The following is a 16118-nucleotide window of genomic DNA, read 5'->3' as shown; positions in this document are numbered from 1 at the left end:
AGAAACACATGAAAAACGAGACTTCGTGACTCGTCACAAAAGCATCCGAGATTTCGAGATCGGAACAAAAATTTCCGAGATCCACGATTTTCTGGGTACCATTCGCCACCCCTACAAGTCAAGTGATGGCTTCCAAAATGAAGTTAGGATTCGACTCAGTGGTCTATGTCACGCGAGTGGACTTAACTTTGTACATTTGAATGTGATAGTCCTTTACCATTCATGCTTAGCTCCAAACCAGTGCTGTGTTGTCGCTGTTGGCGAAGAGCTACAGCGGTGATCAGCATTTACTGTTCCGTCACCATAAAAGCCAAAGCTTCTTTCGTTATTACTAATTGCCCCTGGACTTCCATCGAAATCACAGCCCCATTTCCGTTTACTCTGGTAACCCTTTATGCTCCAAGCACTGTTAGTTTTCTGTTTTGTGCCAGCGGTACAGTTAGAGCATTCAATTCCCCGGATGTTTATGTACTCATATTGCCGACACTGAACATTCCAGCCGCCAAATATGTCGTGACCTTCCAACTTGGCGCGTGCGTAGTCGGTATATTGCAGACCCTCTGTTGGGAAGTTACAGGTTGCTCGGAAGTGTGTTGAGTGATTGGCAATGGATTCCATTTGAGTTAGGGACAAGCGATACGAATTCCAATCCACGTTATTCTTTGTATGGTTCACTGGAAAATCTTTGCCAAACATTTTTTCTTCGAACATGCCTTTATTAGCCAGGGAAAACGATTGTATCAACGCCCAAACAAATCCTGGTTCTGATTCCATGTCACAAAACGGAAAACGCTTCGTTTGCAGAATCAAAACTGAGATACTTTCCAGATGTCGACGATCCATCCTTTGCAATGTCTTTGCAGGTTCTTGGATGTTTAATCTTGTCACAGCGCCAGCCTGTGTGCGTGTCGGGGCAGGTACAGTTAAACCGTGGGCTGTGAGGGTCACAAATCTCCTGACATAGTCCTCCGTTGATGCATGGATTGTCTTGACAGCATCTGTTCACGCAGGGGTGTATTCCCGAGATGAACTTGCCTCTAGCCTATTGCAAAATAAAAGGAAATAAGCAATCCTTGAAGAACGACCGGCCGAATAATAATAATAATAATAATAATAATAATAATAAAAAAATAATAATAACTTATAATAATAATAATAATGATAATGATAATGATAAAAATAATAATGATAATACTAATATGAACATTTAGCCAGGGTAAACCTGTTAGCAAATGCTGTTATCAAAGGGTGCCCTGGGCAACTAAAAATAGAAATGAATAACAATAAAAATCCTGAAAAGAATACAACATTTGTAGTAAAAGATAAAAACTGTATACAATTATTAAAAATACTAAAAATATTAAAAGCTTTCACTGAAAAAGTCCTTAAACATTGTTTTAAAAGTAAACAGAGATTGAGTTTCCTTCATGCGTGTCGGTAGATTATTGCAAACGTGCGCCCCAAAATAATAGCAGCCTTTCTTTGCAGTTTCTGTATAAACTTTTAGAACTAAAATGTTGAAACCATTACGCCTAGTAGAATAATTATGCGATATTTTGACAAGATACTCCTTGCACAGATCTGGAGAATTGTTGTGGACACATTTAAATACAGAAGTTAAAACATGCACACTAGAACTTGCCTTACAGTGACATCCAACTTAATTGTCGTAACAAATGCTCGTGGCTAAGGCTGCTCTCCTATAAAATAAATCTAGTATCTCTCGTTTGTAACCGCTCCAATGTATTATATCTCGATTATGCTAACTTGTCAGTTCCAAACAAAATCGCAAAACAGTCTAACTTAAGAAGTATCATAGTTCAAAAATCCTTTCAGCTGCGTGGACCGTGAGACTGTTTCTTACCCTAATTAACAGACCAAACTGTCTAGATACCTTATTATGTTCCTTAAAAGATAGAGATTGACCTCTGTAGACATCTAAATACTTATAGAAAGGCCTACAGTTAAGAACGTGATCTCCTAAATATATAAACACCACTAAGATTGTCAGAGTTAATCCGATTGCGTTTCATAGCAGTTCTAAAGATCGCATATTCAGTTTTCTTAGGGTGAATAAACAGTTCGTTCTTGGTAGACCAATCGTACAGGAACTTGAGCTTAGCTTTTATCGCTCGCTAAAATCCAAGAAAATGAATTAATGACCGAACGAATGAACGAACGAATGAACGAACGAACGAATGAACAAATCAATAACTTAGCTCACCTTCACTGCGTAGCTCCTCCCCAAATCATAATAATGAACTCCTTGCTTCCATTTCAGTGCTGCAGGCTCCATTTCTTTGTTAACATCGTTTAGTTCACAGTTATTTTCCTTGGAAACAGGGAAATAATTTATGGATGCACAGAAACAGTCATCTTTACACATCACGTGACACTGGGCGGCGTTGTAGACTGTCAATCTTCGAAACCCGTGACCTTCAAGGATGTGGTTATAAACAACATCTTCGTCGACAACAAACTTGAAGTTTTGACAGATTACATTGCTGTCCATGGCAATGAGTAGGGTCAGGTGTAAAACCAGAGCAAGCACTCGCAGCAAACACAAGGCACTCATAGTACATACACTACAACAACATAGAACACGAGGAAATAATAAGTTATTAACAGATTTAGCATGACAATTCTTAAAAATATGGCGGATCCGTCACCAGGATTGATAATGATAATAATTATTTTAGATTTATGCGAATTACTCTATATATTCAAATTTTTAGCGTTTTATTTTATCGAAAATATTTCTCCGTCGAAGACAGAAAACCGGCGGTGAAGCTGACGTTTTTCAATACTTTTTACCACACAACGCTATCTTCTATTTGTATCAGGATAATTCTTGTTTTCAAAATTCCAACCCTTTCCTCTGGGATTTTCGTGGGTTAGTTGAAGAAAATGTCTTAGATTCATAGTATATTACGAAGAATTTTAAAAACTCTTCATGCTGTCGTTTGTCGTACTAAACGGAAAATATTTATTTTTGTGATAATTTTTGACACACACACAAGAAAAATTATTTTCAGTTTTGGGAGAGTTAATCGTGCATTTGTAAACCCATCTTCTGTAGTTTTAAAACGTCATTCTTCGCTTTATTTTTTTAAAAAATATCTTCTACAGGCAACATGCCTCGGTAAATAGTTCGAAAGTGACAAACCAGAATTCGTTTGGGAGCAACAAAAAGATTCTGACAACTTCGAATATCAAATGTTAGTTAACTTATGATCATGACTTACCCGCCAATGCGCTTAGAGAGTTCACAGTTAACAGTGTTGAAAAGCCGGCTGTAAAAGCTATCTTGCGGGTTTGAAAAACACCTCTAGAAGAGACCGTCTTCATATATATGTCTCGAGTATCACATAATCTATAGATCATCACAGCTTGTAGCCTTAACAACATTTATCAATTTTTAAACGTGTTTTTCTCATCAATACAGAGTTTGACTTCAATATATTTTGACTTTAATTAAAAACAAAAAGAAAAACCGCCTTAGTTTTTAAACAAGGTCTTGCTGTGCTGTTTGCAGTGCATATGAGAGTTAAGCCAAGAATGTAACACAGGATATTACGCTGTAGAGTAACTAAACTTGAAACAAAATACTTCAATTTAAATGGGGGCTAGTCGATGTCACTCGATAAGCTTCTAACAAGAACCCGACCCGTTTACGTATGGATACAGGACTCTAGCCTCATAAGGTTTTTTGGATCCGGTACGTCTGGCATAACACAAAGTATACAACCAAAACTATTTATCTGTGCAAATAAGTTATTGTTTCAGCTCTTTTGGGGGTAAAATCGTTCGCCGGGTGGATATGACTCTTCACTGGTCTCGAACAACTAGACTTTAATCCACAGAATTTAATTTTGCAGTCTTACTTTACAGCTTCGCAATAAACAATGAAACATTTCAGTTAGGTTGACTGACCCAGTTTCAAACAGAAATTAATTGCAACGATCAAATTTTAATTAGTATGGGACCTGTAACAAAAGCCCAAGTACTTTTTAAAGGCATGCACTGTACCGAATAATCACTATTCGAAAATTTCACGAAAATGACCCGGTCACGGAAATGACAAAAAGTATATTCAAAGTTTGCAAAGTATGTTTCTGTTGACGAAAATTAACTCCAAAAATAAACATTAAGACACAATAGGTGATTAATGAAACTTGCCAGGCAGTTACCTGAATATCAAAATAGAAAATAACAAGATAAAGCGAGGAAATGGTACATCAAGGTGTCAACTGTTTATCACTTGCTGTTGGTATATTAAACAAGGATTGCGTGTTGATGAAAATCACTATGTGGATGTTTTTCAACCTGCTGTTTAGCTTAAATGATGCTTAGAAACAGAGTGTTTATAAATCTTTTGTTTTGTCAACACACCAAACACCCCTGGATAGCTATTTAAGAAACAGAAAACATGTACCGTGTTTCTATCGAGCTATAGAAACACGGGTGGAAGTTTGGGAGAACGAGGAATGCTGTGGGAACACAAGCCAACAAAGCGAGTGTTTCCACAGCTTTTTTGAGTTCAACAAACTTTGATTCCACTCGTGTTTCTACAACTCGATAGAAATACGGAGAACATGTTTTCCATTTCTTTTAGAAAATTCAGCGACGAAAAAAGAAAACAACTTGCTTACTTTTATCATCAAAATGTACGAATTATCTCTGCTCGCACCATCATCACGTCAACAGCTTATGGTATCGAGTATTATTACAAATCGAAGACCCATAAAAGTACTCTTCAGACAAAATATCGGGACTTTCGATCCTTGGAGGCAGTTTCTGTGCTGCTTTTCTTCCGACAGTTGCAGACTGCGCGGCGCGACATGTATAATGTTTGCTAGAACATATGACTAGAATTTCATTTCCGCAGAAATTGTCGGGATTTTCATCTGATCGAAGAAATTTCAATGTGACATAATTTAAATATGTAATTGCAGAAAGTTCTGTCCGAGAACTGGAACTTCGTATGATTGACTGATTGTTCCTTATTTATCCAAGAATTTCGCGCATATACAGAAAGCGAATGTTTACCCACCTTATAATAAATGGCGCGTCAACAATAAATACGGCACCGAGTGCCCGAAAAACACTAAGACTTCAGGCCTACGACTCCCTCCGAATCTCAAAAACAAGTCAAAATTCGCCACGAAACAACACCCGCTAAGAGTAATCACAAAAACATTCAACCTTTTGCCAGTGGAACTCAGTCTACACTCCAAGTAGAAACCACGTGACAAACGCTTTGCTCTCGTGGAGAAATAAATAAATAAATAAATATTGCTGGCGTCGACAAAGTGTGGGAAATCCCACACAAAACTGTTGTCGTGTCGCTTTTTCAGAGTTTTGAATGAACATTTTCGCGCGGTTGATCGTGTTTTTGACTTCACTTGAGCAGGACGAGATTCAATAAATACTTCCATCTGAGGATGTTAAATGTCTCAATGTAGGAGCCATAATCGGGGACGGAGACAGTAAGCGCGCGCCATTTCTAGTATTGGGGTTGCCCCCATGATATGGGACAATAATTCTATTTTTAGAACAAATTGCGCCATCGCCTGTGGCACACGCGCGTGCATGCTGCGAGGATTTTTGCGGATGTCGCGCGGGGGAAATGTCGTCCAAAATTCCCGAAATTTTTCATGTTTTTGGCCCACAACTCAACGCGTTTAAGTCTGTTGGAACCTTTCTTAAGTATTTTCGTCGTAAGCTGCTCCAGTTTGAGTGAAGTAAGACAGTGTCGAATTTAGGTATGTTCCCCTTTAAGCTTATATATATCGCTGACCAGTTTGTGTTTCGACGGATGCTTCTTTTACATGAGCTGTACATTACCCCAATTTTAAATTTCACGTATGTTGAAGATTAACAGCTTTTCCATTACACAGCAGAGAACTAGCTGGATATATTTAGATATAGCAGAGCTTCAGGACTCCATAGCTTCCTAGCTCCTCTTGCCACACGCTTGCGAGGAATTTGCCAGTCTATCGCGATTGAAAAGTAAAACAAAATATCGAGGGAAAGGTTGTTGTTATTCATCGTGGTAGATGCAATAATAAAGTGTATTATCGTTTGTCTCACGATGTAGTCACTTGAGATGTAGATCGCGACGTTTCGACTGCTTACTACTAGTCTTCTTCAGGCGATAAGGTCGACTGATTGCACGGTATCATTTATATCACAAAGGTCGGCTGTGATTGGTGCATTTCGATCCTCCTATTGTTCCATTATTCCGGCGAGTGGCTGTTCCCTCAGTGGTCCGCTGTTGTACCGTTCTCCTGATCCTCCTGAGTTATGGATGCATTTGGGAGGTTTGCTAAGCACTCAAGAAGCTAGAGTCGCACTCGGCTATTGCCTCCTGCGACTCTTACGTTTCTTTCGTGCTTAGGAACCTTCCGCGTGCATCCATAACTCGATACAATTGCACGCTGCCCGCTTACCATTTCTTAAATGTCTGGTAGGGAATCGTAGCGCGCGCTTCTGAATCTCGGCAAAAACCGTAGTAAGTCACCTTAAGCTCAGAGGCGATCCCGTTTTTCTTGTGAAGGAAAATCATCGGCAGGAATAGAACGTGTTTGTACAATTTATTGAATTCTATTTGTTTAACCGCGTTCGACGGCAAAAATTTGTTCTAAAATAGCAAAATTCGTATCATGGGAACTATCTCGCCCATCAAAATGCTCCTTTGTTACGGTCTCCGTCCACAATTATTGCTTCTTCTTTGAGTCAACTGTAAATGTTACGTCCTTCTCCACCATGCTGTTTTGTTATTGGTCTTTCTGATTTGAACTAGCACTTGGACAAATCCGAACATTTCAGAAAGTCTAAATTGACTTTGTCGACTTTCACATAATGTCCTACTGCTATCAAATTTGCTTATAATTTTGCTCAGAGAAGCCAATGACGTTACGTCCCAATAATCCCATCGCGTCCCTTTGATTTACTTTTCTTTTTCACTTGCTACTGTTTTAATAAATGATGGAGGCAAAAGAAATGTCCTTGAATGATTCAACTTTTATTTACGTTAACGTTTTAAGAGTACCCGCATTTATTCATTACCCACATTTATTCGATCACTTCTTTAGCCCTTATTTTACCAACTATAATGATTTTGTTTCTAAGTTAAAGCCGTCATTCCATTGATGAGACACCATTGCCAACATCAGTTGCTGAAAAAAGAAAAAAGAGCTTGTAATTATCCAAGGCTATATACACCAGTGTGATGTAATCTACTCTACCGAGGATCCACGTAATGTTGATCAGGATACTTTAGTTTATTATGCTGATTTCGCAGGTGTCTTAAGGACGTTCGCGCGAAAATTTTCCAGTCGATAGATTTTTTTAAAACATTTTTTACTGCAGTCAGATAAAGAGTTACTTGTGTCAGAAATTGGGGGTCCCCGACTTCGTTTTAGAGATAAAACGTGTGGAAAACTACCCTGATTTTAAAAAATTGGCGCACGTAATTTGGAATGGTCTACAGGGGTTTATAGTTAAAAATATCGAAGGTGAGTCAATGGAGACAAACGATCTTAGTCATATTTTGTAGAAGTGGGTCTGTTGCGTAAATAATTCTAAATGTTACCAACGTTTTCACAAAACTTAACCCTTCAAGAGCATTTGAAACCGTCGCACAGATAAACGAAGAGCTAAATAGAACGGAATTCGATGATACATTTTGCAAAAAATTCAAACTTCTAATCGATAGATTTTCTTAATTTTTTCGCTAAACGTAGAAAATCGGTAGAGAAAATGATCCATCAAAAGAAAAATAGGGGTCACTGAACGTAAAAGATCGTTAAATCCAGAAAAAGCTATAGCAATGGCCATCTGTCCTATCAGTTTTCATTTTATTACTTAGCGCGCGCGCTCATGGATGACGTGGCGTGTGAATTTGCGTGCGCAGTAAGGATGCGTAGAAACAATCAGCGCGAACGTCCTTAATACACATGACAAACAATTTGTGTGGGAACATAAGCACCAGGCTATTTAAAATTCGGCCTTATTTTCGCATCAGTATTTGCATTATTTAAAATAGCCGCCAGGTCTTTATTTTTCGTACCCTTTCGCACGACAATGTTGGACACGTATATTATTACGCCAAACGGAGTGAACGAGCAATTATCGGTATAGTAACGGATCATCTTTAAAAACAAAATGTCCCTTCATTTCAAGAGGATGCTTCGCTTTGGGTCTCATAGCATCCCAGCGACGGTACGTAAATCACTGAGCGGTGCAGTTCACCGAATTTTAAACAGTTTCTTGTGAATCTTACTGATTCATTGATTCTTGCGTCCAGAAATTTACTTGTGTCTTTTTATGCCACCAGAATGACGATGTTGTTAAGCTTACCTCGTACCACTTTTGTATTCTTACAACTTCACATAACTCACTGTGAAGTGTGAGAGCGAAAGACAATGGATACGGGGATGGAGGGTCAGAGCAGTTTTGTTGAATATCAAGCGAAGTTTTGGCGTCATATTTCCGTTTGGGTAATTTACTGACGTGGTTAAAATCATATAAACTTCATTGGCATTTTGATATATTCCCTAAATTCATACCTTTTCAGTGATTGCAGCAGCAATACGGTGAACGGGGATCCCGACAGAAGTATTGCGGGCAGTAATGAAAACCTATCGCAAAGCAGGGCAGAACAGCAGTACAGTGTCCACCATTGGCAAAGCATTCTGTAAACAAGAAAAGATTGTTCGTTTGTTAGCCGTTAATTAAGGAGTCGATCTAACCCACAAACTAAGAATTGTATTTCATTTAAATTTCCATGTCCACTACTCAGTTAAAAAAATAAATTCGGAGAAAAACAGCCTATCTTCATCACTCGGGATCAAAGGTAAACTCACCAGGTTGCCTGGCAAACACTTCCCAGGCGCTCTTCCTCTCCTTTCTAGGGTTTGCTCCTTGTACGGTAAGGGTCCCCAAAATAATCAACATCAGGATCAAACAAAGCTTCGCCTCCATAGCTTTCTTGACTACAACATAAAAACAGGACTTGGGTGGGAAAAACAAATGGAGATAATTCTTGATTTGATTCTTGAGGACTTAACCTAAAGAAAATTCGCGAACTTCTGTACATGTGCATATAGAAGCACTGTTTGATGCCTTACCTTTCATTGGAACTTGGAAGTTATGACCATGGATCAGACCGAGGTATTGAATACTTTTTTCAAGCACTGACAAAGACTGCTGGCCGGCGCCTTTAATTATTCCCTATAAATCTTGCCCTTATGGCGTTATGTGCCTAAGGCACCAAAAGAATTGAGCTGATTGGTCTCGCACAATGATTTATTCCCTGATTTAGTCTGTAGAAAAGCGTTGCCCCTTACTGGCCTAACGTTTTACCACTAGCAAAAACGAAACGTTTTCACGGAGTTTTAGATATTGACCCTACCAATAAATTGTTTGATTCCCATCTAAAATAAGCTAAGCCTGGCAACCAATTTTTGCTCTATGAAAAAGAAAAGGAAAGACTTTAAAAAAGAACCTATTTCTTCAAGTTGCCTGTGGCTGTTGCATGGGATTGCAGGCAAATATCATATCAACACCTTGCCGCTAAAAATGCCTTAGATCTACAAACAACAAAACTTACCGCGCTTGAGTTTTCCCTTTAATTAGATATCTTCCTTCGAACGGCCACTATTCCGCGATAAGCGAAACCTTCGTTACAGGCTAGCTCTCTGTGGAGAACTGAACGTTTTGTGTGGCTTTGCCTCCTTTTAAGAAGTCCTAAACAAGGACAAAATAACTTTTAAACTGACAGCTGTATATTGGTAAAACGGTTTTATTAAAGCTCGTGTCACAACTGCTGGGACTTACTTGCACCTGTAAAGCTTGGAAAGAGCGCATGCCCAGCTGCATTTGTCTATGGTGGACCTCGAAATGTTTACGTTATGAAAAATTTTCGCCGAGGGAGAAAAACTAGAAATTCGTCATGATAATGGAAATTTTAAGAAACGTAATACCAACCAGAAATACAACAAACATTTTTGCGTTCCCAAAGTCAAGTTTAAGGCTAATGCTGATCACAAAAATTACGATCAAAGACCACGATTTTAAACAAAAGAAGACAAAAGGTTACCAATTGGGGTAGACTAAGCAGGTTTGTCATGTGTTTCTAAGGGAATAATCGCTTCAGTTCAGAAATTTTCGTAATTATACTCGAGACGTAAAATGCTCTCGAAATTGTGCTCAGTTGTCCTCTATTGTTTGGTGGTATTAGCCAGTTTTAAACTAACAATCGGTTGACTGATTGCAATAAATTGAAAACTGGTATAAACCAATTGGCCTTCGGAAAACAAGACATCACTTGACAGTAAGTTCCGTTTCAAAGTAACAACCTATCTTCCACCAAGGTATTTAATAAGTTTTATTTGCAGATTCTGACGTTAGAAAGACATCAATTTGAGGTGTTAGCCTATTCATCCTTCCTGTGTTCAGTAATTAAACATTTTCACACAAAACAATAAGAAATCACTAATATAATTGGCGACCAAAAATAATCACTTTCTATATTACAATGGTTTGGTTTTTGAAAGCAAAATACAAGGCATGAAATTCGCTATTCCATATTTTTGCTGCTTGTAATTTAAGTATCAGTATACCCCAAAATTGACCATTTTTCAAAGAAATTGTTTTTCGCTTTTTCAGATAGATCTTATTATGATGTTTCATTTAAAGAAAAGTCCTATGAATAAAGATTGATTCTATGCAAAGCTGCAAACGAAAAACGTTTCTTTGCATTATTTGTCTCTTATTGATAGCTGTCAACAGGTTGTCACGAGAAGTAAATGTAAACTTGCAATTACCGCGTATGAACGATTACCATGCAAACGTTTGTGTTTGGTATAGTCGACGAGCTGGTCTGGGTGTTCTCCGTTTGTAGATTGTTGATTTAAGCTTACATATGTCGTCGAAGAAACGCAAAAGTTCGTGTCCATTTGCAAGTTCGAGTTACCGGTCACCTCGCCATCAGGAAGTCTCGCCACCAACGAACTCGCCACCAAGCGAAGTCTCCTCGCCACCAATTTACTAACGATCTAATAACATTAAACTGAAATTCGTTCTACTTTGTTTAGTTTTGTGACTCACACAGCTTGTGTAAGGTTGAACTTGTTTGATCTTTTAGCCGAAGCCTTTCATGAAACACTTACGTGAGCTTAAATGCAAACGCAACAGCGAAGCAACGGAGCAATAACAGCACAGTAAGTTCTCAAAGAAATATACATGTAGTTGAATTCTAGAAGGCTTTGGTTTCTCGCTAGACAACGGAGCACATCTCGTATCACGACACCGACAACATGTTGACATCGAAATTTGCAAACAGACATTAGGTAACAAACTTACGAGTCGATTGACATTGTAGTCGCTCGAACACCTAATATACCTCGACTACTTTACTCTAGTTTAATTTTCTCTTGGTGTTTGACGGCGAGGAGGCCTCTCGTGGTGGCGAGCTCGTTGGTGGCGAAATTCCCTAGTGGCGAGGTGACCGGATACCCTTCGGGTTCGAGGAAAGCGCCATAGAGGAAAAAGTCGGGGGAAAAGGTCTCAGATTAGCTGCTAGCGGCAAAGGTTCCTGCTGCGAGCACGAGAAGAAGTTGCTTGCACTAGACGAGGAAGACGTTTGTCATTTTCTAAGCATTACTTCCTTGGCGCTTTCGCCGTCCGAAGCGGTAACAGTAATAAAGATTTCAACTTAATCGGTATCTCGTGGGTTTCCTTCAAGTTGTTTACGGGTGGGTTCTTTCGTTGTCTACAACATCTCTAAGCTAAGGCGTTTTAAAAATCGAAAGAAGAAACAATAGCGAAAATGATTTTCTTACTAATATGGGCGCACTAGCATTGGAATTCAGATCTTGCAAAGGATATTTCCCGCCGGAGGTAACATTTGAGACTCCTTAGTAATTGATACGAGCTCTGTTGTTAAAGTAAAAATGAGCCCTCACTTTGTCGATCAAAGCGTCATTATTGTCACACGTTTTGTGTAATTACCTCATTAAACTGGAACAACACCTCAAAGTATATTTTCCTTCGTATCTCGAAACGAAAATTTCAGTGAGTGAAGAGCACATTTTGAGTTCGTTTCCAGCGAGTTTTCAACGTTTTCCCCTGAAATTTGGAGAGAATGTTGCCTGATCAACAGGCAAAAAAAAAAACTGTGTCGGGGAATTTTTATTTTTTGCTTCTTTCGAAAGTTATGACTATTCTAAAGGCGAGAAAGCATATTTCATCAAAACTCAAAGTTTAACTGTGTGCCAAAAACAAACCAGACAAGTGATCAAAATTTTCTGAAACTGTTGTTTAGGGAAAGGTGTCAAGAAGACATAGCGATGTTGATCGCGTCCTCCCGTTGAAATCCGACCGGAAACGAACTTAATTAGTGAACTTCTGTACTTTGGGAAATAGCGCGCTATATTCAGAAAACCTTAACTTTTTTGAATTATAGTAAGTATACCTTCGTAATCTACAATTCTTAAGCTTTCAGAGAATATAAACTTTATTGGGGTTTGCATCAAACCAGATAGGATGGGATACAGCTTAAATCACTGATTTTGCTCATGCTGGGTTTGGTGAGTGATTAATGATTGTAGCAAAATCGTTCGTCAAAATAATTTATTCAGTTCAAGTTAAAGGCACCCCCGAAAAAAAAAAAGGCCATTTGACACCTATTTATGCATGTTTGGCTGTCTTTGGTTTAGTATTTCAACAATAAGAAATATTGAAATACTTCAATATTTTTTCGGTGCTGGCGAATTCTTTTCCTAGGAATTTACGATTTATGACCATTTCATGAACATTAAGTAACTGAAACACAAAAGCCGTCTTTCTCTCGTAATATACCTTGAAATTAGAGTATTAGCTTATCTTTTTATGCGTCACCACGATAAACACTGGCTAGAGCAATAGAACCTGGGTATCGAGTTTACCTAAGATACGTTGATGATACCCTTCTTTCGTTTAATACCGAACAGGGTGCTTTATCTTTCTATGATTACCTCAACAACCAGCACCCTAACATTAAGTTTACCATGCATAGGGAAGAAAAGCACAAGCTCCCCTTCTTGGATGTTCTGCGAGATAATAATAACAACTAGACGCTCTAAGAGCGTTTACTCGGGCTTCGTACCACAGTATCAAATCGTACTTTAAGAAAATGCGTATTGGACACAATAAAAGCAAATTAAAGAATCAGGATATTTTAGCACAAGAGTTCCGCTTAGAAATTTACTATTCAAGTTGCTTCGTTGAGTATCCTCCTCATCCTATCGCAAGTTGTGAGTTTAAAACATTTTGGTTCAAGAATGAAGCACAGCTGCCTACGCATTGATGGAGAAGTTGTTTGCATAGAATTTTCGAGGTCTTTTTACAACTTATGGTGATTTTTTTGTACATGCTAGCAGAAATTGTACGAAGTTTGTTTGCTGGTCGTGGCGATCCGAGTAAATTGTGTAGCTAAACATCTTTGCCGTGTTGCGATCTTAACCCCTTTTCAAGAGTCATATCTCCTTTGGAGAGCGAATAATCCCTTTCGAGAGAGCCAAAACGAATCATAATAAACTCCTTCGCGAAAACAACAGTCCTGTGACCAGGCTCAAATTGCATTGTACATAATTTGCGTAAACTCAAGTTGTGTATTTTGCGGATAAGTTCGAAGAATTTGCGATCCTTAACGCAGTTTGTGAAGAAATATTCAAGCTACATATTTTTATTGAATCAAGGCAGGAGTATTTTTAAAAAGGACTCTCATTTATAAGGGAAGATGCGGCATTCTCTTTTGCTATTTATTTTGCTTTCATGCTCGTCTAGTTCATGTCACGCAACATGATTTTCTTATACAGTCAGACACAGTTTTCTAAAAGAATTGGCGATTGCTAAGACTGCTAAATATATTTGAACTACTAGTGAAATAACTGGCTAAACTATCGTCAATGCAGATTTTCCTTAGGACTTGGCAAGAACGTTGGTTCGTCAATAATCCCGCACAATTTCCCGCATAATCGAAGGTTTAATTCTCCCGCACAATGTGCCTCCAAATTCACACGTTATTATTTTTTTTTTTCCTGCACCCTACTAGAAAGCCAACTAATTAGAGGTAAGATATTTAATTCAGTTACCGAAAGTCTTACCTGTACAACTTTGGAGATCGACATATTTGGCGCGGTGCAAGAAACAAGTCGGCATGTTTTTAATGAGCTACGAGTCCAAAAACGTTTTCGTATTTAGCTCGTTTTAGTGCAGTATGATTTGTTTTACTGCAATGTTCTAAATAATAACAGCAGTAGCCATATACCGTCATTGCCTGCCTATTTTTTACCAGTGGTTTCGTAGATTGAACTCATACCGCAATCGGCTCAGTTGTTATCTCACAAGAACGTTTCGAGCGTGAACTTTGCTTACCTGGCTGGCTTTCAAGCAATATAATTCGTGGACCGACCCTTTCTGAAAACGATCGACATCTTTGTATGTGAGATGAATGTATAAGGCGCGATTCTTGCCAAAGCTTTCTTCGCAAAACACCGCATCCTGTCTCGAAGAGCGAGCAATGTCGCGTTTCTCGTCCCCAGTTTCCATGGTCTACGCATGGAACGCCTGGGACCATGACCCCCGTTTTGGCGACCAAGGGTAATCAGATATTTGCAAAGTTTTTAAAAAGCTTTACTAGTACCAATAAAAAAAAAAATATGTGCAAAAAACTTTAACAGTGACAATTTTATTAACTGCAAAAAGATAATTCAATCCTATACTAGGAAATTAAAACTTGCAAAAAAGGAAATGCAGTTTTTCGCCCGATTTGTTTACTAGTGTATTTCATGTATTATCAATACTAGTAAACGACAGACTGGCAGAAAAGAAATGGGCTTTTTCGCCCGATTGTTTTACTAGTATATTAGATGTATATTCAATACTAGTAAATGACAAACTGGCAGAAAAGAAATGGACTTTTTCGCCCGATTCGTTTACTAGTATATTGCAGGTATACTCAATACTAGTAAATGACAAAAAAAAATTTCTTCCAATAGCCAATTGAGGCCAATTCAGGGGTAAATTTACATGAAATGTGCTTTAATTTTGATTAATTAAAATTGATGTTTTCGAAGAAGACGATTAAGTTTCAGCCACCGGGAGCTTCGTCGCCAAAGTTTTTTTTTTTAAGTTGCCATGCTAGATTGCCGCGCATCTTTCGTGTACGAGGCAATCAAACTATGTAGAAGATGTTCGAAAATTAAACATTTTAACCAAGCTATTCTTTTGTTCACAGTTGCCGCTAATGTTGCGTGTAAGAGCGTTAAAAGTGGACATAGGGACCACACCCAGAGAGATAAAGAGATAAGGAGATAGAGACAGTGCGAGGTAATGAGTTCGTTAAAACCTTAAACAACTACGCACATGCTGCATGACAGTGAATAAAGCCAAACAAAAAAATAAAATAAAGTTGACAATGTTTAGTATAGCAAGAAAAAGTAAAAAGGACGGCTTTATTCATTTATCTCGCAGACATTGAAGGCAGGTAGACAGCTACAGACGGATGTCCGGAAGAGTTACATGGGGGGTGCGAAGCAATTGCATAACTTGCTTTCCACTGGAGCTAGGAAATTAACGAATAAGTTATAAAAGTCGATTATTTTTTATCATAATACAACTTATACACGGTAAAAGCAATGTACAAAACTTGTCTATCATTATCACTGCCAAAAAAGAAAAGTTTCAGGGATTGCCAGACTAAGCTTATCTAATCCATAAACAATTCAAAATTGCAAATTGCGAAATTCTTGTTACTACGATTTAAGTATATGTCTGTCGTCATGAACTAACAAGGTCTAACGTTGTGTAATTCCTGTAATGACTGTCCTATGTCGCATTAATCGGTGCGAGAAACTAAGCAGTTAACAGGTTTCTAAATGACTGAAGCAAACGTTAGTTTCTGAGGAAAAAAAAAAAAATTACACCTGTCCCATAAAAACCTGTAAGAAAATAAGAAAGAGAAAAGTGTTTAATGATAATAATCTACTTATGCGAGTCTCAGGTCTGTGCGGTATTATGTGCTAGAGTTATCAGTCAAACTCTTAGACATACATTTAGGTAAGTCCTTA

The 16118-nt window shown here is 38.3% G+C and overlaps 1 long non-coding RNA gene and 1 pseudogene across 2 annotated transcripts; both read right to left on the bottom strand.

Moving 5' to 3' along the window:
* Window positions 1-2575, bottom strand: part of LOC149111304 (uncharacterized) — a 3537-nt pseudogene extending 962 nt beyond the window's left edge.
* Window positions 2576-7006: 4431 nt separating this feature from the next.
* On the bottom strand, window positions 7007-14701 carry LOC110064958 (uncharacterized). 2 transcript variants are annotated; one of them, XR_016208054.1, is made up of 5 exons: window positions 14425-14701; window positions 9617-9753; window positions 8871-8999; window positions 8574-8699; window positions 7007-7181 (listed from the first exon to the last, which is right to left on the bottom strand). It is a non-coding gene; the product is annotated as an uncharacterized LOC110064958 (long non-coding RNA). The 2 variants fall into 2 exon arrangements; XR_016208055.1 differs by lacking the exon at window positions 14425-14701 and adding an exon at window positions 11850-11868.
* Window positions 14702-16118: the final 1417 nt, after the last annotated feature.

Source organism: Orbicella faveolata, unplaced genomic scaffold (assembly GCF_042242905.1).
Source record: "Orbicella faveolata isolate gen_17 unplaced genomic scaffold, um_ofav_v1 contig_24, whole genome shotgun sequence".
NCBI lineage: Eukaryota > Metazoa > Cnidaria > Anthozoa > Scleractinia > Merulinidae > Orbicella > Orbicella faveolata.
Note: the sequence above shows the minus strand (reverse complement) of the source record. Positions and strands in the feature narration are given on the sequence as shown.